This window comes from Furipterus horrens, unplaced genomic scaffold (assembly GCF_987537825.1).
Source record: "Furipterus horrens unplaced genomic scaffold, mFurHor1.1.pri manual_scaffold_18, whole genome shotgun sequence".
In the NCBI taxonomy this organism is placed as follows: domain Eukaryota; kingdom Metazoa; phylum Chordata; class Mammalia; order Chiroptera; family Furipteridae; genus Furipterus; species Furipterus horrens.
In genome coordinates this window covers 5,935,508-5,959,332 of record NW_028327188.1, presented here as the reverse complement: position 1 = coordinate 5,959,332, position 23,825 = coordinate 5,935,508, and positions in this window count along the sequence as shown.

Here is a 23,825-nt window from a genome sequence, read left to right as displayed (position 1 = left end):
TTGGGTAGTGTGCTTCACCTGACACACCAAAGGATCTATATGTGACTTCACCGTTCCCAGTGGTTTCCTATGTTGTTTCTTGGTAATTCACTGTGAATATCTGAAAATACCGTGTTTTCAAAGAGACCTAGCTTAGAAATTATATCAGGCAAAGGATCAATCTTTGAAACAGGAGAGAACATCAAAATTTCTAGCAATTATAACAGAAGTTATTGCTTTCTCTTCCCTGTCCGTGCGGTGATGGCATTCATTGTGGGAGATAGTGACGGGTGGCATTCCCATTGAAGGCAGAAGCAGAGATAGCGATGTCTCGACATATCTTGTTTTCGGGGCAGAGTAACGCATGTACTACTGAAAGTACAGATGTAGCTCTTTGAACTGAAGATATTAGATGCTATCTGGTTCTCATGTATGTCTTTCTAAAAGTTGTTGTTGCACTTATTGTTAACACATAAAGACTGTGTTCCGAAGGAGGCCAGCAACAGTTTTCAACCAGATGAAATTCTAACCACCATATACAGATAATCAAACGAGTTCAACAGATGGAATTATACACTTGCTGTGCCGTTGTTGTTCTGCTTCATTGTATGCTTCAGTGAGCTTTCGAGTTGATACAGTAGACTAAAGAGCAAACACTGGTTTCAAGAACGCTGGAGTCTTTTGGGTAGTGTGCTTCACCTGACACACCAAAGGATCTATATGTGACTTCACCGTTCACAGTGGTTTCCTATGTTGTTTCTTGGTAATTCACTGTGAATATCTGAAAATACCGTGTTTTCAAAGAGACCTAGCTTAGAAATTATATCAGGCAAAGGATCAATCTTTGAAACAGGAGAGAACATCACAATTTCTAGCAATTATAACAGAAGTTATTGCTTTCTCTTCCCTGTCCGTGCGGTGATGGCATTCATTGTGGGAGATAGTGACGGGTGGCATTCCCATTGAAGGCAGAAGCAGAGATAGCGATGTCTCGACATATCTTGTTTTCGGGGCAGAGTAACGCATGTACTACTGAAAGTACAGATGTAGCTCTTTGAACTGAAGATATTAGATGCTATCTGGTTCTCATGTATGTCTTTCTAAAAGTTGTTGTTGCACTTATTGTTAACTCATAAAGACTGTGTTCCGAAGGAGGACAGCAACAGTTTTCAACCAGATGAAATTCTAACCACCATATACAGATAATCAAACGATTTCAACAGATGGAATTATGCCCTTGCTGTGCCGTTGTTGTTCTGCTTCATTGTATGCTTCAGTGAGCTTTTGAGTTGATACAGTAGACTAAAGAGCAAACACTGGTTTCAAGAACGCTGGAGACTTTTGGGTAGTGTGCTTCACCTGACACACCAAAGGATCTATATGTGACTTCACCGTTCACAGTGGTTTCCTATGATGTTTCTTGGTAATTCACTGTGAATATCTGAAAATACCGTGTTTTCAAAGAGACCTAGCTTAGAAATTATATCAGGCAAAGGATCAATCTTTGAAACAGGAGAGAACATCACAATTTCTAGCAATTATTACAGAAGTTATTGCTTTCTCTTCCCTGTCCGTGCGGTGATGGCATTCATTGTGGGAGATAGTGACGGGTGGCATTCCCATTGAAGGCAGAAGCAGAGATAGCGATGTCTCGACATATCTTGTTTTCGGGGCAGAGTAACGCATGTACTACTGAAAGTACAGATGTAGCTCTTTGAACTGAAGATATTAGATGCTATCTGGTTCTCATGTATGTCTTTCTAAAAGTTGTTGTTGCGCTTATTTTTAACTCCTAATGACTGTGTTCCGAAGGAGGCCAGCAACAGTTTTCAACCAGATGAAATTCTAACCACCATATACAGATAATCAAATGATTTCAACAGATGGAATTATGCCCTTGCAGTGCCGTTGTAGTTCTGCTTCATTGTATGCTTCAGTGAGCTTTCGAGTTGATACAGTAGACTAAATAGAAAACACTGGTTTCAAGAACGCTGGAGTCTTTTGGGTAGTGTGCTTCACCTGACACACCAAAGGATCTATATGTCACTTCACCGTTCACAGTGGTTTCCTATGTTGTTTCTTGGTAATTCACTGTGAAACTCTGAAAATACCGTGTTTTCAAAGAGACCTAGCTTATAAATTATATCAGGCAAAGGATGAATCTTTGAAACAGGAGAGAACATCACAATTTCTAGCAATTATAACAGAAGTTATTGCTTTCTCTTCCCTGTCCGTGCGGTGATGGCATTCATTGTGGGAGATAGTGACCCGTGGCATTGCCATTGAAGGCACAATCAGAGATAGCGATGTCTCGACATATCTTGTTTTCCGTGCATTGTAACGCATGTACTACTGAAAGTACAGATGTAGCTCTTTGAACTGAAGATATTAGATGCTATCTGGTTCTCATGTATGTCTTTCTAAAAGTTGTTGTTGCACTTATTGTTAACTCATAAAGACTGTGTTCCGAAGGAGGCCGGCAACAGTTTTCAACCAGATGAAATTCTAACCACCATATACAGATAATCAAACGATTTCAACAGATGGAATTATGCCCTTGCTGTGCCGTTGTTGTTCTGCTTCATTGTATGCTTCAGTGAGCTTTCGAGTTGATACAGTAGACTAAAGAGCAAACACTGGTTTCAAGAACGCTGGAGTCTTTTGGGTAGTGTGCTTCACCTGACACACCAAAGGATCTATAAGTGACTTCACCGTTCCCAGTGGTTTCCTATGTTGTTTCTTGGTAATTCACTGTGAAACTCTGAAAATACCGTGTTTTCAAAGAGACCTAGCTTAGAAATTATATCAGGCAAAGCATCATTCTTTGAAACAGGAGAGAACATCACAATTTCTAGCAATTATAACAGAAGTTATTGCTTTCTCTTCCCTGTCCATGCGATGATGGCATTCATTGTGGGAGATAGTGACCGCTGGCATTGCCATTGAAGGCACAATCAGAGATAGCGATGTCTCGACATATCTTGTTTTCGGGGCAGAGTAACGCATGTACTACTGAAAGTACAGATGTAGCTCTTTGAACTGAAGATATTAGATGCTATCTGGTTCTCATGTATGTCTTTCTAAAAGTTGTTGTTGCACTTATTGTTAACTCATAAAGACTGTGTTCCGAAGGAGGCCAGCAACAGTTTTCAACCAGATGAAATTCTAACCACCATATACAGATAATCAAACGATTTCAACAGATGGAATTATGCCCTTGCTGTGCCGTTGTTGTTCTGCTTCATTGTATGCTTCAGTGAGCTTTCGAGTTGATACAGTAGACTAAAGAGCAAACACTGGTTTCAAGAACGCTGGAGTCTTTTGGGTAGTGTGCTTCACCTGACACACCAAAGGATCTATATGTGACTTCACCGTTCCCAGTGGTTTCCTATGTTGTTTCTTGGTAATTCACTGTGAATATCTGAAAATACCGTGTTTTCAAAGAGACCTAGCTTAGAAATTATATCAGGCAAAGCATCATTCTTTGAAACAGGAGAGAACATCACAATTTCTAGCAATTATAACAGAAGTTATTGCTTTCTCTTCCCTGTCCGTGCGGTGATGGCATTCATTGTGGGAGATAGTGACGGGTGGCATTCCCATTGAAGGCAGAAGCAGAGATAGCGATGTCTCGACATATCTTGTTTTCGGGGCAGAGTAACGCATGTACTACTGAAAGTACAGATGTAGCTCTTTGAACTGAAGATATTAGATGCTATCTGGTTCTCATGTATGTCTTTCTAAAAGTTGTTGTTGCACTTATTTTTAACTCATAAAGACTGTGTTCCGAAGGAGGCCAGCAACAGTTTTCAACCAGATGAAATTCTAACCACCATATACAGATAATCAAACGATTTCAACAGATGGAATTATGCCCTTGCTGTGCCGTTGTTGTTCTGCTTCATTGTATGCTTCAGTGAGCTTTCGAGTTGATACAGTAGACTAAAGAGCAAACACTGGTTTCAAGAACGCTAGAGTCTTTTGGGTAGTGTGCTTCACCTGACACACCAAAGGATCTATATGTGACTTCACCGTTCACAGTGGTTTCCTATGTTGTTTCTTGGTAATTCACTGTGAATATCTGAAAATACCGTGTTTTCAAAGAGACCTAGCTTAGAAATTATATCAGGCAAAGGATCAATCTTTGAAACAGGAGAGAACATCACAATTTCTAGCAATTATAACAGAAGTTATTGCTTTCTCTTCCCTGTCCGTGCGGTGATGGCATTCATTGTGGGAGATAGTGACGGGTGGCATTCCCATTGAAGGCAGAAGCAGAGATAGCGATGTCTCGACATATCTTGTTTTCCGTGCAGAGTAACGCATGTACTACTGAAAGTACAGATGTAGCTCTTTGAACTGAAGATATTAGATGCTATCTGGTTCTCATGTATGTCTTTCTAAAAGTTGTTGTTGCACTTATTGTTAACTCATAAAGACTGTGTTCCGAAGGAGGCCAGCAACAGTTTTCAACCAGATGAAATTCTAACCACCATATACAGATAATCAAACGATTTCAACAGATGGAATTATGCCCTTGCTGTGCCGTTGTTGTTCTGCTTCATTGTATGCTTCAGTGAGCTTTCGAGTTGATACAGTAGACTAAAGAGCAAACACTGGTTTCAAGAACGCTGGAGTCTTTTGGGTAGTGTGCTTCACCTGACACACCAAAGGATCTATATGTGACTTCACCGTTCCCAGTGGTTTCCTATGTTGTTTCTTGGTAATTCACTGTGAATATCTGAAAATACCGTGTTTTCAAAGAGACCTAGCTTAGAAATTATATCAGGCAAAGGATCAATCTTTGAAACAGGAGAGAACATCACAATTTCTAGCAATTATAACAGAAGTTATTGCTTTCTCTTCCCTGTCCGTGCGGTGATGGCATTCATTGTGGGAGATAGTGACGGGTGGCATTCCCATTGAAGGCAGAAGCAGAGATAGCGATGTCTCGACATATCTTGTTTTCGGGGCAGAGTAACGCATGTACTACTGAAAGTACAGATGTAGCTCTTTGAACTGAAGATATTAGATGCTATCTGGTTCTCATGTATGTCTTTCTAAAAGTTGTTGTTGCACTTATTGTTAACACATAAAGACTGTGTTCCGAAGGAGGCCAGCAACAGTTTTCAACCAGATGAAATTCTAACCACCATATACAGATAATCAAACGAGTTCAACAGATGGAATTATACACTTGCTGTGCCGTTGTTGTTCTGCTTCATTGTATGCTTCAGTGAGCTTTCGAGTTGATACAGTAGACTAAAGAGCAAACACTGGTTTCAAGAACGCTGGAGTCTTTTGGGTAGTGTGCTTCACCTGACACACCAAAGGATCTATATGTGACTTCACCGTTCACAGTGGTTTCCTATGTTGTTTCTTGGTAATTCACTGTGAATATCTGAAAATACCGTGTTTTCAAAGAGACCTAGCTTAGAAATTATATCAGGCAAAGGATCAATCTTTGAAACAGGAGAGAACATCACAATTTCTAGCAATTATAACAGAAGTTATTGCTTTCTCTTCCCTGTCCGTGCGGTGATGGCATTCATTGTGGGAGATAGTGACGGGTGGCATTCCCATTGAAGGCAGAAGCAGAGATAGCGATGTCTCGACATATCTTGTTTTCCGTGCAGAGTAACGCATGTACTACTGAAAGTACAGATGTAGCTCTTTGAACTGAAGATATTAGATGCTATCTGGTTCTCATGTATGTCTTTCTAAAAGTTGTTGTTGCACTTATTGTTAACTCATAAAGACTGTGTTCCGAAGGAGGCCAGCAACAGTTTTCAACCAGATGAAATTCTAACCACCATATACAGATAATCAAACGATTTCAACAGATGGAATTATGCCCTTGCTGTGCCGTTGTTGTTCTGCTTCATTGTATGCTTCAGTGAGCTTTCGAGTTGATACAGTAGACTAAAGAGCAAACACTGGTTTCAAGAACGCTGGAGTCTTTTGGGTAGTGTGCTTCACCTGACACACCAAAGGATCTATATGTGACTTCAACGTTCCCAGTGGTTTCCTATGTTGTTTCTTGGTAATTCACTGTGAATATCTGAAAATACCGTGTTTTCAAAGAGACCTAGCTTAGAAATTATATCAGGCAAAGCATCATTCTTTGAAACAGGAGAGAACATCACAATTTCTAGCAATTATAACAGAAGTTATTGCTTTCTCTTCCCTGTCCGTGCGGTGATGGCATTCATTGTGGGAGATAGTGACGGGTGGCATTCCCATTGAAGGCAGAAGCAGAGATAGCGATGTCTCGACATATCTTGTTTTCGGGGCAGAGTAACGCATGTACTACTGAAAGTACAGATGTAGCTCTTTGAACTGAAGATATTAGATGCTATCTGGTTCTCATGTATGTCTTTCTAAAAGTTGTTGTTGCACTTATTGTTAACTCATAAAGACTGTGTTCCGAAGGAGGCCAGCAACAGTTTTCAACCAGATGAAATTCTAACCACCATATACAGATAATCAAACGATTTCAACAGATGGAATTATGCCCTTGCTGTGCCGTTGTTGTTCTGCTTCATTGTATGCTTCAGTGAGCTTTCGAGTTGATACAGTAGACTAAAGAGCAAACACTGGTTTCAAGAACGCTAGAGTCTTTTGGGTAGTGTGCTTCACCTGACACACCAAAGGATCTATATGTGACTTCACCGTTCACAGTGGTTTCCTATGTTGTTTCTTGGTAATTCACTGTGAATATCTGAAAATACCGTGTTTTCAAAGAGACCTAGCTTAGAAATTATATCAGGCAAAGGATCAATCTTTGAAACAGGAGAGAACATCACAATTTCTAGCAATTATAACAGAAGTTATTGCTTTCTCTTCCCTGTCCGTGCGGTGATGGCATTCATTGTGGGAGATAGTGACGGGTGGCATTCCCATTGAAGGCAGAAGCAGAGATAGCGATGTCTCGACATATCTTGTTTTCCGTGCAGAGTAACGCATGTACTACTGAAAGTACAGATGTAGCTCTTTGAACTGAAGATATTAGATGCTATCTGGTTCTCATGTATGTCTTTCTAAAAGTTGTTGTTGCACTTATTGTTAACTCATAAAGACTGTGTTCCGAAGGAGGCCAGCAACAGTTTTCAACCAGATGAAATTCTAACCACCATATACAGATAATCAAACGATTTCAACAGATGGAATTATGCCCTTGCTGTGCCGTTGTTGTTCTGCTTCATTGTATGCTTCAGTGAGCTTTCGAGTTGATACAGTAGACTAAAGAGCAAACACTGGTTTCAAGAACGCTGGAGTCTTTTGGGTAGTGTGCTTCACCTGACACACCAAAGGATCTATATGTGACTTCACCGTTCACAGTGGTTTCCTATGTTGTTTCTTGGTAATTCACTGTGAATATCTGAAAATACCGTGTTTTCAAAGAGACCTAGCTTAGAAATTATATCAGGCAAAGGATCAATCTTTGAAACAGGAGAGAACATCAAAATTTCTAGCAATTATAACAGAAGTTATTGCTTTCTCTTCCCTGTCCGAGCGGTGATGGCATTCATTGTGGGAGATAGTGACGGGTGGCATTCCCATTGAAGGCAGAAGCAGAGATAGCGATGTCTCGACATATCTTGTTTTCGGGGCAGAGTAACGCATGTACTACTGAAAGTACAGATGTAGCTCTTTGAACTGAAGATATTAGATGCTATCTGGTTCTCATGTATGTCTTTCTAAAAGTTGTTGTTGCACTTATTGTTAACACATAAAGACTGTGTTCCGAAGGAGGCCAGCAACAGTTTTCAACCAGATGAAATTCTAACCACCATATACAGATAATCAAACGAGTTCAACAGATGGAATTATACACTTGCTGTGCCGTTGTTGTTCTGCTTCATTGTATGCTTCAGTGAGCTTTCGAGTTGATACAGTAGACTAAAGAGCAAACACTGGTTTCAAGAACGCTGGAGTCTTTTGGGTAGTGTGCTTCACCTGACACACCAAAGGATCTATATGTGACTTCACCGTTCACAGTGGTTTCCTATGTTGTTTCTTGGTAATTCACTGTGAATATCTGAAAATACCGTGTTTTCAAAGAGACCTAGCTTAGAAATTATATCAGGCAAAGGATCAATCTTTGAAACAGGAGAGAACATCACAATTTCTAGCAATTATAACAGAAGTTATTGCTTTCTCTTCCCTGTCCGTGCGGTGATGGCATTCATTGTGGGAGATAGTGACGGGTGGCATTCCCATTGAAGGCAGAAGCAGAGATAGCGATGTCTCGACATATCTTGTTTTCGGGGCAGAGTAACGCATGTACTACTGAAAGTACAGATGTAGCTCTTTGAACTGAAGATATTAGATGCTATCTGGTTCTCATGTATGTCTTTCTAAAAGTTGTTGTTGCACTTATTGTTAACTCATAAAGACTGTGTTCCGAAGGAGGCCAGCAACAGTTTTCAACCAGATGAAATTCTAACCACCATATACAGATAATCAAACGATTTCAACAGATGGAATTATGCCCTTGCTGTGCCGTTGTTGTTCTGCTTCATTGTATGCTTCAGTGAGCTTTTGAGTTGATACAGTAGACTAAAGAGCAAACACTGGTTTCAAGAACGCTGGAGACTTTTGGGTAGTGTGCTTCACCTGACACACCAAAGGATCTATATGTGACTTCACCGTTCACAGTGGTTTCCTATGATGTTTCTTGGTAATTCACTGTGAATATCTGAAAATACCGTGTTTTCAAAGAGACCTAGCTTAGAAATTATATCAGGCAAAGGATCAATCTTTGAAACAGGAGAGAACATCACAATTTCTAGCAATTATTACAGAAGTTATTGCTTTCTCTTCCCTGTCCGTGCGGTGATGGCATTCATTGTGGGAGATAGTGACGGGTGGCATTCCCATTGAAGGCAGAAGCAGAGATAGCGATGTCTCGACATATCTTGTTTTCGGGGCAGAGTAACGCATGTACTACTGAAAGTACAGATGTAGCTCTTTGAACTGAAGATATTAGATGCTATCTGGTTCTCATGTATGTCTTTCTAAAAGTTGTTGTTGCGCTTATTTTTAACTCCTAATGACTGTGTTCCGAAGGAGGCCAGCAACAGTTTTCAACCAGATGAAATTCTAACCACCATATACAGATAATCAAATGATTTCAACAGATGGAATTATGCCCTTGCAGTGCCGTTGTAGTTCTGCTTCATTGTATGCTTCAGTGAGCTTTCGAGTTGATACAGTAGACTAAATAGAAAACACTGGTTTCAAGAACGCTGGAGTCTTTTGGGTAGTGTGCTTCACCTGACACACCAAAGGATCTATATGTCACTTCACCGTTCACAGTGGTTTCCTATGTTGTTTCTTGGTAATTCACTGTGAAACTCTGAAAATACCGTGTTTTCAAAGAGACCTAGCTTATAAATTATATCAGGCAAAGGATGAATCTTTGAAACAGGAGAGAACATCACAATTTCTAGCAATTATAACAGAAGTTATTGCTTTCTCTTCCCTGTCCGTGCGGTGATGGCATTCATTGTGGGAGATAGTGACCCGTGGCATTGCCATTGAAGGCACAATCAGAGATAGCGATGTCTCGACATATCTTGTTTTCCGTGCATTGTAACGCATGTACTACTGAAAGTACAGATGTAGCTCTTTGAACTGAAGATATTAGATGCTATCTGGTTCTCATGTATGTCTTTCTAAAAGTTGTTGTTGCACTTATTGTTAACTCATAAAGACTGTGTTCCGAAGGAGGCCGGCAACAGTTTTCAACCAGATGAAATTCTAACCACCATATACAGATAATCAAACGATTTCAACAGATGGAATTATGCCCTTGCTGTGCCGTTGTTGTTCTGCTTCATTGTATGCTTCAGTGAGCTTTCGAGTTGATACAGTAGACTAAAGAGCAAACACTGGTTTCAAGAACGCTGGAGTCTTTTGGGTAGTGTGCTTCACCTGACACACCAAAGGATCTATAAGTGACTTCACCGTTCCCAGTGGTTTCCTATGTTGTTTCTTGGTAATTCACTGTGAAACTCTGAAAATACCGTGTTTTCAAAGAGACCTAGCTTAGAAATTATATCAGGCAAAGCATCATTCTTTGAAACAGGAGAGAACATCACAATTTCTAGCAATTATAACAGAAGTTATTGCTTTCTCTTCCCTGTCCATGCGATGATGGCATTCATTGTGGGAGATAGTGACCGCTGGCATTGCCATTGAAGGCACAATCAGAGATAGCGATGTCTCGACATATCTTGTTTTCGGGGCAGAGTAACGCATGTACTACTGAAAGTACAGATGTAGCTCTTTGAACTGAAGATATTAGATGCTATCTGGTTCTCATGTATGTCTTTCTAAAAGTTGTTGTTGCACTTATTGTTAACTCATAAAGACTGTGTTCCGAAGGAGGCCAGCAACAGTTTTCAACCAGATGAAATTCTAACCACCATATACAGATAATCAAACGATTTCAACAGATGGAATTATGCCCTTGCTGTGCCGTTGTTGTTCTGCTTCATTGTATGCTTCAGTGAGCTTTCGAGTTGATACAGTAGACTAAAGAGCAAACACTGGTTTCAAGAACGCTGGAGTCTTTTGGGTAGTGTGTTTCACCTGACACACCAAAGGATCTATATGTGACTTCACCGTTCCCAGTGGTTTCCTATGTTGTTTCTTGGTAATTCACTGTGAAACTCTGAAAATACCGTGTTTTCAAAGAGACCTAGCTTAGAAATTATATCAGGCAAAGCACCATTCTTTGAAACAGGAGAGAACATCACAATTTCTAGCAATTATAACAGAAGTTATTGCTTTCTCTTCCCTGTCCGTGCGGTGATGGCATTCATTGTGGGAGATAGTAACCGGTGGCATTGCCTTGAAGGCAGAATCAGAGATAGCGATGTCTCGACATATCTTGTTTTCCGTGCAGAGTAACGCATGTACTACTGAAAGTACAGATGTACCTCTTTGAACTGAAGATATTAGATGCTATCTGGTTCTCATGTATGTCTTTCTAAAAGTTGTTGTTGCACTTATTGTTAACTCATAAAGACTGTGTTCCGAAGGAGTCCAGCAACAGTTTTCAACCAGATGAAATTCTAACCACCATATACAGATAATCAAACGATTTCAACAGATGGAATTATGCCCTTGCTGTGCCGTTGTTGTACTGCTTCATTGTGTGCTTCAGTGAGCTTTCGAGTTGATACAGTAGACTAAAGAGCAAACACTGGTTTCAAGAACGCTGGAGTCTTTTGGGTAGTGTGCTTCACCTGACACACCAAAGGACCTATATGTGACTTCACCGTTCCCAGTGGTTTCCTATGTTGTTTCTTGGTAATTCACTGTGAAACTCTGAAAATACCGTGTTTTCAAAGAGACCTAGCTTAGAAATTATATCAGGCAAAGCATCATTCTTTGAAACAGGAGAGAACATCACAATTTCTAGCAATTATAACAGAAGTCATTGCTTTCTCTTCCCTGTCCGTGCGGTGATGGCATTCATTGTGGGAGATAGTGACCCGTGGCATTGCCATTGAAGGCAGAATCAGAGATAACGATGTCTCGACATATCTTGTTTTCCGTGCATTGTAACGCATGTACTACTGAAAGTACAGATGTAGCTCTTTGAACTGAAGATATTAGATGCTATCTGGTTCTCATGTACGTCTTTCTAAAAGTTGTTGTTGCACTTATTGTTAACTCATAAAGACTGTGATCCGAAGGAGGCCAGCAACAGTTTTCAACCAGATGAAATTCTAACCACCATATACAGATAATCAAACGATTTCAACAGATGGAATTATGCCCTTGCTGTGCCGTTGTTGTTCTGCTTCATTGTATGCTTCAGTGAGCTTTCGAGTTGATACAGTAGACTAAAGAGCAAACACTGGTTTCAAGAACGCTGGAGTCTTTTGGGTAGTGTGCTTCACCTGACACACCAAAGGATCTATATGTGACTTCACCGTTCCCAGTGGTTTCCTATGTTGTTTCTTGGTAATTCACTGTGAAACTCTGAAAATACCGTGTTTTCAAAGAGACCTAGCTTAGAAATTATATCAGGCAAAGCATCATTCTTTGAAACAGGAGAGAACATCACAATTTCTAGCAATTATAACAGAAGTTATTGCTTTTTCTTCCCTGTCTGTGTGGTGATGGCATTCATTGTGGGAGATAGTGACCGCTGGCATTGCCTTTGAAGGCAGAATCAGAGATAGCGATGTCTGGACATATCTTGTTTACCATGCAGAGTAACGCATGTACTACTGAAAGTACAGATGTAGCTCTTTGAACTGAAGATATTAGATGCTATCTGGTTCTCATGTATGTCTTTCTAAAAGTTGTTGTTGCACTTATTGTTAACTCATAAAGACTGTGTTCCGAAGGAGGCCGGCAACAGTTTTCAACCAGATGAAATTCTAACCACCATATACAGATAATCAAACGATTTCAACAGATGGAATTATGCCCTTGCTGTGCCGTTGTTGTTCTGCTTCATTGTATGCTTCAGTGAGCTTTCGAGTTGATGCAGTAGACTAAAGAGCAAACACTGGTTTCAAGAACGCTGGAGTCTTTTGGGTAGTGTGCTTCACCTGACACACCAAAGGATCTATAAGTGACTTCACCGTTCCCAGTGGTTTCCTATGTTGTTTCCTGGTAATTCACTGTGAAACTCTGAAAATACCGTGTTTTCAAAGAGACCTAGCTTAGAAATTATATCAGGCAAAGCATCATTCTTTGAAACAGGAGAGAACATCACAATTTCTAGCAATTATAACAGAAGTTATTGCTTTCTCTTCCCTGTCCGTGCGGTGATGGCATTCATTGTGGGAGATAGTGACCGCTGGCATTGCCATTGAAGGCACAATCAGAGATAGCGATGTCTCGACATATCTTGTTTTCCGTGCAGAGTAACGCATGTACTACTGAAAGTACAGATGTAGCTCTTTGAACTGAAGATATTAGATGCTATCTGGTTCTCATGTATGTCTTTCTAAAAGTTGTTGTTGCACTTATTGTTAACTCATAAAGACTGTGTTCCGAAGGAGGCCAGCAACAGTTTTCAACCAGATGAAATTCTAACCACCATATACAGATAATCAAACGATTTCAACAGATGGAATTATGCCCTTGCTGTGCCGTTGTTGTTCTGCTTCATTGTATGCTTCAGTGAGCTTTCGAGTTGATACAGTAGACTAAAGAGCAAACACTGGTTTCAAGAACGCTGGAGTCTTTTGGGTAGTGTGCTTCACCTGACACACCAAAGGATCTATATGTGACTTCACCGTTCCCAGTGGTTTCCTATGTTGTTTCTTGGTAATTCACTGTGAAACTCTGGAAATACCGTGTTTTCAAAGAGACATAGCTTAGAAATTATATCAGGCAAAGCACCATTCTTTGAAACAGGAGAGAACATCACAATTTCTAGCAATTATAACAGAAGTTATTGCTTTCTCTTCCCTTTCCGTTCGGTGATAGCATTCATTGTGGGAGATAGTGACCGGTGGCATTGCCATTGAAGGCAGAATCAGAGATAGCGATGTCTCGACCTATCTTGTTTTCCGTGCAGAGTAACGCATGTACTACTGAAAGTATAGATGTAGCTCTTTGAACTGAAGATATTAGATGCTATCTGGTTCTCATGTATGTCTTTCTAAAAGTTGTTGTTGCACTTATTGTTAACTCATAAAGACTGTGTTCCGAAGGAGGCCAGCAACAGTTTTCAACCAGATGAAATTCTAACCACCATATACAGATAATCAAACGATTTCAACAGATGCAATTATGCCCTTGCTGTGCCGTTGTTGTTCTGCTTCATTGTATACTTCAGTGAGCTTTCGAGTTGATACAGTAGACTAAAGAGCAAACACTGGTTTCAAGAACGCTGGAGTCTTTTGGGTAGTGTGTTTCACCTGACACACCAAAGGATCTATATGTGACTTCACCGTTCCCAGTGGTTTCCTATGTTGTTTCTTGGTAATTCACTGTGAAACTCTGAAAATACCGTGTTTTCAAAGAGACCTAGCTTAGAATTTATATCAGGCAAAGCATCATTCTTTGAAACAGGAGAGAACATCACAATTTCTAGCAATTATAACAGAAGTTATTGCTTTCTCTTCCCTGTCCGTGCGGTGATGGCATTCATTGTGGGAGATAGTGACCGGTGGCATTGCCATTGAAGGCAGAATCAGAGATAGCGATGTCTGGACATATCTTGCTTTCCGTGCAGAGTAACGCATGTTCTACTGAAAGTACAGATGTAGCTCTTTGAACTGAAGATATTAGATGCTATCTGGTTCTCATGTATGTCTTTCTAAAAGTTGTTGTTGCACTTATTGTTAACTGATAAAGACTGTGATCCGAAGGAGGCCAGCAACAGTTTTCAACCAGATGAAATTCTAACCACCATATACAGATAATCAAACGATTTCAACAGATGGAATTATGCCCTTGCTGTGCCGTTGTTGTTCTGCTTCATTGTATGCTTCAGTGAGCTTTCGAGTTGATACAGTAGACTAAAGAGCAAACACTGGTTTCAAGAACGCTGGAGTCTTTTGGGTAGTGTGCTTCACCTGACACACCAAAGGATCTATATGTGACTTCACCGTTCCCAGTGGTTTCCTATGTTGTTTCTTGGTAATTCACTGTGAAACTCTGAAAATACCGTGTTTTCAAAGAGACCTAGCTTAGAAATTATATCAGGCAAAGGATCAATCTTTGAAACAGGAGAGAACATCACAATTTCCAGCAATTATAACAGAAGTTATTGCTTTCTCTTCCCTGTCCGTGCGGTGATGGCATTCATTGTGGGAGATAGTGACGGGTGGCATTCCCATTGAAGGCAGAAGCAGAGATAGCGATGTCTCGACATATCTTGTTTTCGGGGCAGAGTAACGCATGTACTACTGAAAGTACAGATGTAGCTCTTTGAACTGAAGATATTAGATGCTATCTGGTTCTCATGTATGTCTTTCTAAAAGTTGTTGTTGCACTTATTGTTAACACATAAAGATTGTGTTCCGAAGGAGGCCAGCAACAGTTTTCAACCAGATGAAATTCTAACCACCATATACAGATAATCAAACGAGTTCAACCGATGGAATTATACACTTGCTGTGCCGTTGTTGTTCTGCTTCATTATATGCTTCAGTGAGCTTTCGAGTTGATACAGTAGACTAAAGAGCAAACACTGGTTTCAAGAACGCTGGAGTCTTTTGGGTAGTGTGCTTCACCTGACACACCAAAGGATCTATATGTGACTTCACCGTTCACAGTGGTTTCCTATGTTGTTTCTTGGTAATTCACTGTGAATATCTGTAAATACCGTGTTTTCAAAGAGACCTAGCTTAGAAATTATATCAGGCAAAGCATCATTCTTTGAAACAGGAGAGAACATCACAATTTCTAGCAATTATAACAGAAGTTATTGCTTTCTCTTCCCTGTCCGTGCGGTGATGGCATTCATTGTGGGAGATAGTGACGGGTGGCATTCCCATTGAAGGCAGAAGCAGAGATAGCGATGTCTCGACATATCTTGTTTTCGGGGCAGAGTAACGCATGTACTACTGAAAGTACAGATGTAGCTCTTTGAACTGAAGATATTAGATGCTATCTGGTTCTCATGTATGTCTTTCTAAAAGTTGTTGTTGCACTTATTGTTAACTCATAAAGACTGTGTTCCGAAGGAGGCCAGCAACAGTTTTCAACCAGATGAAATTCTAACCACCATATACAGATAATCAAACGATTTCAACAGATGGAATTATGCCCTTGCTGTGACGTTGTTGTTCTGCTTCATTGTATGCTTCAGTGAGCTTTCGAGTTGATACAGTAGACTAAAGAGCAAACACTGGTTTCAAGAACGCTGGAGCCTTTTGGGTAGTGTGCTTCACCTGACACACCAAAGGATCTATATGTGACTTCACCGTTCACAGTGGTTTCCTATGTTGTTTCTTGGTAATTCACTGTGAATATCTGAAAATACCGTGTTTTCAAAGAGACCTAGCTTAGAAATTATATCAGGCAAAGGATCAATCTTTGAAACAGGAGAGAACATCACAATTTCTAGCAATTATAACAGAAGTTATTGCTTTCTCTTCCCTGTCCGTGCGGTGATGGCATTCATTGTGGGAGATAGTGACGGGTGGCATTCCCATTGAAGGCAGAAGCAGAGATAGCGATGTCTCGACATATCTTGTTTTCCGTGCAGAGTAACGCATGTACTACTGAAAGTACAGATGTAGCTCTTTGAACTGAAGATATTAGATGCTATCTGGTTCTCATGTATGTCTTTCTAAAAGTTGTTGTTGCACTTATTGTTAACTCATAAAGACTGTGTTCCGAAGGAGGCCAGCAACAGTTTTCAACCAGATGAAATTCTAACCACCATATACAGATAATCAAACGATTTCAACAGATGGAATTATGCCCTTGCTGTGCCGTTGTTGTTCTGCTTCATTGTATGCTTCAGTGAGCTTTCGAGTTGATACAGTAGACTAAAGAGCAAACACTGGTTTCAAGAACGCTGGAGTCTTTTGGGTAGTGTGCTTCACCTGACACACCAAAGGATCTATATGTGACTTCACCGTTCCCAGTGGTTTCCTATGTTGTTTCTTGGTAATTCACTGTGAATATCTGAAAATACCGTGTTTTCAAAGAGACCTAGCTTAGAAATTATATCAGGCAAAGCATCATTCTTTGAAACAGGAGAGAACATCACAATTTCTAGCAATTATAACAGAAGTTATTGCTTTCTCTTCCCTGTCCGTGCGGTGATGGCATTCATTGTGGGAGATAGTGACGGGTGGCATTCCCATTGAAGGCAGAAGCAGAGATAGCGATGTCTCGACATATCTTGTTTTCGGGGCAGAGTAACGCATGTACTACTGAAAGTACAGATGTAGCTCTTTGAACTGAAGATATTAGATGCTATCTGGTTCTCATGTATGTCTTTCTAAAAGTTGTTGTTGCACTTATTGTTAACTCATAAAGACTGTGTTCCGAAGGAGGCCAGCAACAGTTTTCAACCAGATGAAATTCTAACCACCATATACAGATAATCAAACGATTTCAACAGATGGAATTATGCCCTTGCTGTGCCGTTGTTGTTCTGCTTCATTGTATGCTTCAGTGAGCTTTCGAGTTGATACAGTAGACTAAAGAGCAAACACTGGTTTCAAGAACGCTGGAGTCTTTTGGGTAGTGTGCTTCACCTGACACACCAAAGGATCTATATGTGACTTCACCGTTCCCAGTGGTTTCCTATGTTGTTTCTTGGTAATTCACTGTGAATATCTGAAAATACCGTGTTTTCAAAGAGACCTAGCTTAGAAATTATATCAGGCAAAGCATCATTCTTTGAAACAGGAGAGAACATCACAATTTCTAGCAATTATAACAGAAGTTATTGCTTTCTCTTCCCTGTCCGTGCGGTGATGGCATTCATTGTGGGAGATAGTGACGGGTGGCATTCCCATTGAAGGCAGAAGCAGAGATAGCGATGTCTCGACATATCTTGTTTTCGGGGCAGAGTAACGCATGTACTACTGAAAGTACAGATGTAGCTCTTTGAACTGAAGATATTAGATGCTATCTGGTTCTCATGTATGTCTTTCTAAAAGTTGTTGTTGCACTTATTGTTAACTCATAAAGACTGTGTTCCGAAGGAGGCCAGCAACAGTTTTCAACCAGATGAAATTCTAACCACCATATACAGATAATCAAACGATTTCAACAGATGGAATTATGCCCTTGCTGTGACGTTGTTGTTCTGCTTCATTGTATGCTTCAGTGAGCTTTCGAGTTGATACAGTAGACTAAAGAGCAAACACTGGTTTCAAGAACGCTGGAGCCTTTTGGGTAGTGTGCTTCACCTGACACACCAAAGGATCTATATGTGACTTCACCGTTCACAGTGGTTTCCTATGTTGTTTCTTGGTAATTCACTGTGAATATCTGAAAATACCGTGTTTTCAAAGAGACCTAGCTTAGAAATTATATCAGGCAAAGGATCAATCTTTGAAACAGGAGAGAACATCACAATTTCTAGCAATTATAACAGAAGTTATTGCTTTCTCTTCCCTGTCCGTGCGGTGATGGCATTCATTGTGGGAGATAGTGACGGGTGGCATTCCCATTGAAGGCAGAAGCAGAGATAGCGATGTCTCGACATATCTTGTTTTCCGTGCAGAGTAACGCATGTACTACTGAAAGTACAGATGTAGCTCTTTGAACTGAAGATATTAGATGCTATCTGGTTCTCATGTATGTCTTTCTAAAAGTTGTTGTTGCACTTATTGTTAACTCATAAAGACTGTGTTCCGAAGGAGGCCAGCAACAGTTTTCAACCAGATGAAATTCTAACCACCATATACAGATAATCAAACGATTTCAACAGATGGAATTATGCCCTTGCTGTGCCGTTGTTGTTCTGCTTCATTGTATGCTTCAGTGAGCTTTCGAGTTGATACAGTAGACTAAAGAGCAAACACTGGTTTCAAGAACGCTGGAGTCTTTTGGGTAGTGTGCTTCACCTGACACACCAAAGGATCTATATGTGACTTCACCGTTCCCAGTGGTTTCCTATGTTGTTTCTTGGTAATTCACTGTGAATATCTGAAAATACCGTGTTTTCAAAGAGACCTAGCTTAGAAATTATATCAGGCAAAGCATCATTCTTTGAAACAGGAGAGAACATCACAATTTCTAGCAATTATAACAGAAGTTATTGCTTTCTCTTCCCTGTCCGTGCGGTGATGGCATTCATTGTGGGAGATAGTGACGGGTGGCATTCCCATTGAAGGCAGAAGCAGAGATAGCGATGTCTCGACATATCTTGTTTTCGGGGCAGAGTAACGCATGTACTACTGAAAGTACAGATGTAGCTCTTTGAACTGAAGATATTAGATGCTATCTGGTTCTCATGTATGTCTTTCTAAAAGTTGTTGTTGCACTTATTGTTAACTCATAAAGACTGTGTTCCGAAGGAGGCCAGCAACAGTTTTCAACCAGATGAAATTCTAACCACCATATACAGATAATCAAACGATTTCAACAGATGGAATTATGCCCTTGCTGTGCCGTTGTTGTTCTGCTTCATTGTATGCTTCAGTGAGCTTTCGAGTTGATACAGTAGACTAAAGAGCAAACACTGGTTTCAAGAACGCTGGAGTCTTTTGGGTAGTGTGCTTCACCTGACACACCAAAGGATCTATATGTGACTTCACCGTTCCCAGTGGTTTCCTATGTTGTTTCTTGGTAATTCACTGTGAATATCTGAAAATACCGTGTTTTCAAAGAGACCTAGCTTAGAAATTATATCAGGCAAAGCATCATTCTTTGAAACAGGAGAGAACATCACAATTTCTAGCAATTATAACAGAAGTTATTGCTTTCTCTTCCCTGTCCGTGCGGTGATGGCATTCATTGTGGGAGATAGTGACGGGTGGCATTCCCATTGAAGGCAGAAGCAGAGATAGCGATGTCTCGACATATCTTGTTTTCGGGGCAGAGTAACGCATGTACTACTGAAAGTACAGATGTAGCTCTTTGAACTGAAGATATTAGATGCTATCTGGTTCTCATGTATGTCTTTCTAAAAGTTGTTGTTGCACTTATTGTTAACTCATAAAGACTGTGTTCCGAAGGAGGCCAGCAACAGTTTTCAACCAGATGAAATTCTAACCACCATATACAGATAATCAAACGATTTCAACAGATGGAATTATGCCCTTGCTGTGCCGTTGTTGTTCTGCTTCATTGTATGCTTCAGTGAGCTTTCGAGTTGATACAGTAGACTAAAGAGCAAACACTGGTTTCAAGAACGCTGGAGTCTTTTGGGTAGTGTGCTTCACCTGACACACCAAAGGATCTATATGTGACTTCACCGTTCACAGTGGTTTCCTATGTTGTTTCTTGGTAATTCACTGTGAATATCTGAAAATACCGTGTTTTCAAAGAGACCTAGCTTAGAAATTATATCAGGCAAAGGATCAATCTTTGAAACAGGAGAGAACATCACAATTTCTAGCAATTATAACAGAAGTTATTGCTTTCTCTTCCCTGTCCGTGCGGTGATGGCATTCATTGTGGGAGATAGTGACGGGTGGCATTCCCATTGAAGGCAGAAGCAGAGATAGCGATGTCTCGACATATCTTGTTTTCGGGGCAGAGTAACGCATGTACTACTGAAAGTACAGATGTAGCTCTTTGAACTGAAGATATTAGATGCTATCTGGTTCTCATGTATGTCTTTCTAAAAGTTGTTGTTGCACTTATTGTTAACTCATAAAGACTGTGTTCCGAAGGAGGCCAGCAACAGTTTTCAACCAGATGAAATTCTAACCACCATATACAGATAATCAAACGATTTCAACAGATGGAATTATGCCCTTGCTGTGCCGTTGTTGTTCTGCTTCATTGTATGCTTCAGTGAGCTTTCGAGTTGATACAGTAGACTAAAGAGCAAACACTGGTTTCAAGAACGCTGGAGTCTTTTGGGTAGTGTGCTTCACCTGACACACCAAAGGATCTATATGTGACTTCACCGTTCACAGTGGTTTCCTATGTTGTTTCTTGGTAATTCACTGTGAATATCTGAAAATACCGTGTTTTCAAAGAGACCTAGCTTAGAAATTATATCAGGCAAAGGATCAATCTTTGAAACAGGAGAGAACATCACAATTTCTAGCAATTATAACAGAAGTTATTGCTTTCTCTTCCCTGTCCGTGCGGTGATGGCATTCTTTGTGGGAGATAGTGACGGGTGGCATTCCCATTGAAGGCAGAAGCAGAGATAGCGATGTCTCGACATATCTTGTTTTCCGTGCAGAGTAACGCATGTACTACTGAAAGTACAGATGTAGCTCTTTGAACTGAAGATATTAGATGCTATCTGGTTCTCATGTATGTCTTTCTAAAAGTTGTTGTTGCACTTATTGTTAACTCATAAAGACTGTGTTCCGAAGGAGGCCAGCAACAGTTTTCAACCAGATGAAATTCTAACCACCATATACAGATAATCAAACGATTTCAACAGATGGAATTATGCCCTTGCTGTGCCGTTGTTGTTCTGCTACATTGTATGCTTCAGTGAGCTTTCGAGTTGATACAGTAGACTAAAGAGCAAACACTGGTTTCAAGAACGCTGGAGTCTTTTGGGTAGTGTGCTTCACCTGACACACCAAAGGATCTATATGTGACTTCACCGTTCCCAGTGGTTTCCTATGTTGTTTCTTGGTAATTCACTGTGAATATCTGAAAATACCGTGTTTTCAAAGAGACCTAGCTTAGAAATTATATCAGGCAAAGGATCAATCTTTGAAACAGGAGAGAACATCAAAATTTCTAGCAATTATAACAGAAGTTATTGCTTTCTCTTCCCTGTCCGTGCGGTGATGGCATTCATTGTGGGAGATAGTGACGGGTGGCATTCCCATTGAAGGCAGAAGCAGAGATAGCGATGTCTCGACATATCTTGTTTTCGGGGCAGAGTAACGCATGTACTACTGAAAGTACAGATGTAGCTCTTTGAACTGAAGATATTAGATGCTATCTGGTTCTCATGTATGTCTTTCTAAAAGTTGTTGTTGCACTTATTGTTAACTCATAAAGACTGTGTTCCGAAGGAGGCCAGCAACAGTTTTCAACCAGATGAAATTCTAACCACCATATACAGATAATCAAACGAGTTCAACAGATGGAATTATACACTTGCTGTGCCGTTGTTGTTCTGCTTCATTGTATGCTTCAGTGAGCTTTCGAGTTGATACAGTAGACTAAAGAGCAAACACTGGTTTCAAGAACGCTGGAGTCTTTTGGGTAGTGTGCTTCACCTGACACACCAAAGGATCTATATGTGACTTCACCGTTCACAGTGGTTTCCTATGTTCTTTCTTGGTAATTCACTGTGAATATCTGAAAATACCGTGTTTTCAAAGAGACCTAGCTTAGAAATTATATCAGGCAAAGGATCAATCTTTGAAACAGGAGAGAACATCACAATTTCTAGCAATTATAACAGAAGTTATTGCTTTCTCTTCCCTGTCCGTTCGGTGATGGCATTCATTGTGGGAGATAGTGACGGGTGGCATTCCCATTGAAGGCAGAAGCAGAGATAGCGATGTCTCGACATATCTTGTTTTCGGGGCAGAGTAACGCATGTACTACTGAAAGTACAGATGTAGCTCTTTGAACTGAAGATATTAGATGCTATCTGGTTCTCATGTATGTCTTTCTAAAAGTTGTTGTTGCACTTATTGTTAACACATAAAGACTGTGTTCCGAAGGAGGCCAGCAACAGTTTTCAACCAGATGAAATTCAAACCACCATATACAGATAATCAAACGAGTTCAACAGATGGAATTATACACTTGCTGTGCCGTTGTTGTTCTGCTTCATTGTATGCTTCAGTGAGCTTTCGAGTTGATACAGTAGACTAAAGAGCAAACACTGGTTTCAAGAACGCTGGAGTCTTTTGGGTAGTGTGCTTCACCTGACACACCAAAGGATCTATATGTGACTTCACCGTTCACAGTGGTTTCCTATGTTGTTTCTTGGTAATTCACTGTGAATATCTGAAAATACCGTGTTTTCAAAGAGACCTAGCTTAGAAATTATATCAGGCAAAGGATCAATCTTTGAAACAGGAGAGAACATCACAATTTCTAGCAATTATAACAGAAGTTATTGCTTTCTCTTCCCTGTCCGTGCGGTGATGGCATTCATTGTGGGAGATAGTGACGGGTGGCATTCCCATTGAAGGCAGAAGCAGAGATAGCGATGTCTCGACATATCTTGTTTTCGGGGCAGAGTAACGCATGTACTACTGAAAGTACAGATGTAGCTCTTTGAACTGAAGATATTAGATGCTATCTGGTTCTCATGTATGTCTTTCTAAAAGTTGTTGTTGCACTTATTGTTAACTCATAAAGACTGTGTTCCGAAGGAGGCCAGCAACAGTTTTCAACCAGATGAAATTCTAACCACCATATACAGATAATAAAACGATTTCAACAGATGGAATTATGCCCTTGCTGTGCCGTTGTTGTTCTGCTTCATTGTATGCTTCAGTGAGCTTTTGAGTTGATACAGTAGACTAAAGAGCAAACACTGGTTTCAAGAACGCTGGAGACTTTTGGGTAGTGTGCTTCACCTGACACACCAAAGGATCTATATGTGACTTCACCGTTCACAGTGGTTTCCTATGATGTTTCTTGGTAATTCACTGTGAATATCTGAAAATACCGTGTTTTCAAAGAGACCTAGCTTAGAAATTATATCAGGCAAAGGATCAATCTTTGAAACAGGAGAGAACATCACAATTTCTAGCAATTATTACAGAAGTTATTGCTTTCTCTTCCCTGTCCGTGCGGTGATGGCATTCATTGTGGGAGATAGTGACGGGTGGCATTCCCATTGAAGGCAGAAGCAGAGATAGCGATGTCTCGACATATCTTGTTTTCGGGGCAGAGTAACGCATGTACTACTGAAAGTACAGATGTAGCTCTTTGAACTGAAGATATTAGATGCTATCTGGTTCTCATGTATGTCTTTCTAAAAGTTGTTGTTGCGCTTATTTTTAACTCCTAATGACTGTGTTCCGAAGGAGGCCAGCAACAGTTTTCAACCAGATGAAATTCTAACCACCATATACAGATAATCAAATGATTTCAACAGATGGAATTATGCCCTTGCAGTGCCGTTGTAGTTCTGCTTCATTGTATGCTTCAGTGAGCTTTCGAGTTGATACAGTAGACTAAAGAGCAAACACTGGTTTCAAGAACGCTGGAGTCTTTTGGGTAGTGTGCTTCACCTGACACACCAAAGGATCTATATGTCACTTCACCGTTCACAGTGGTTT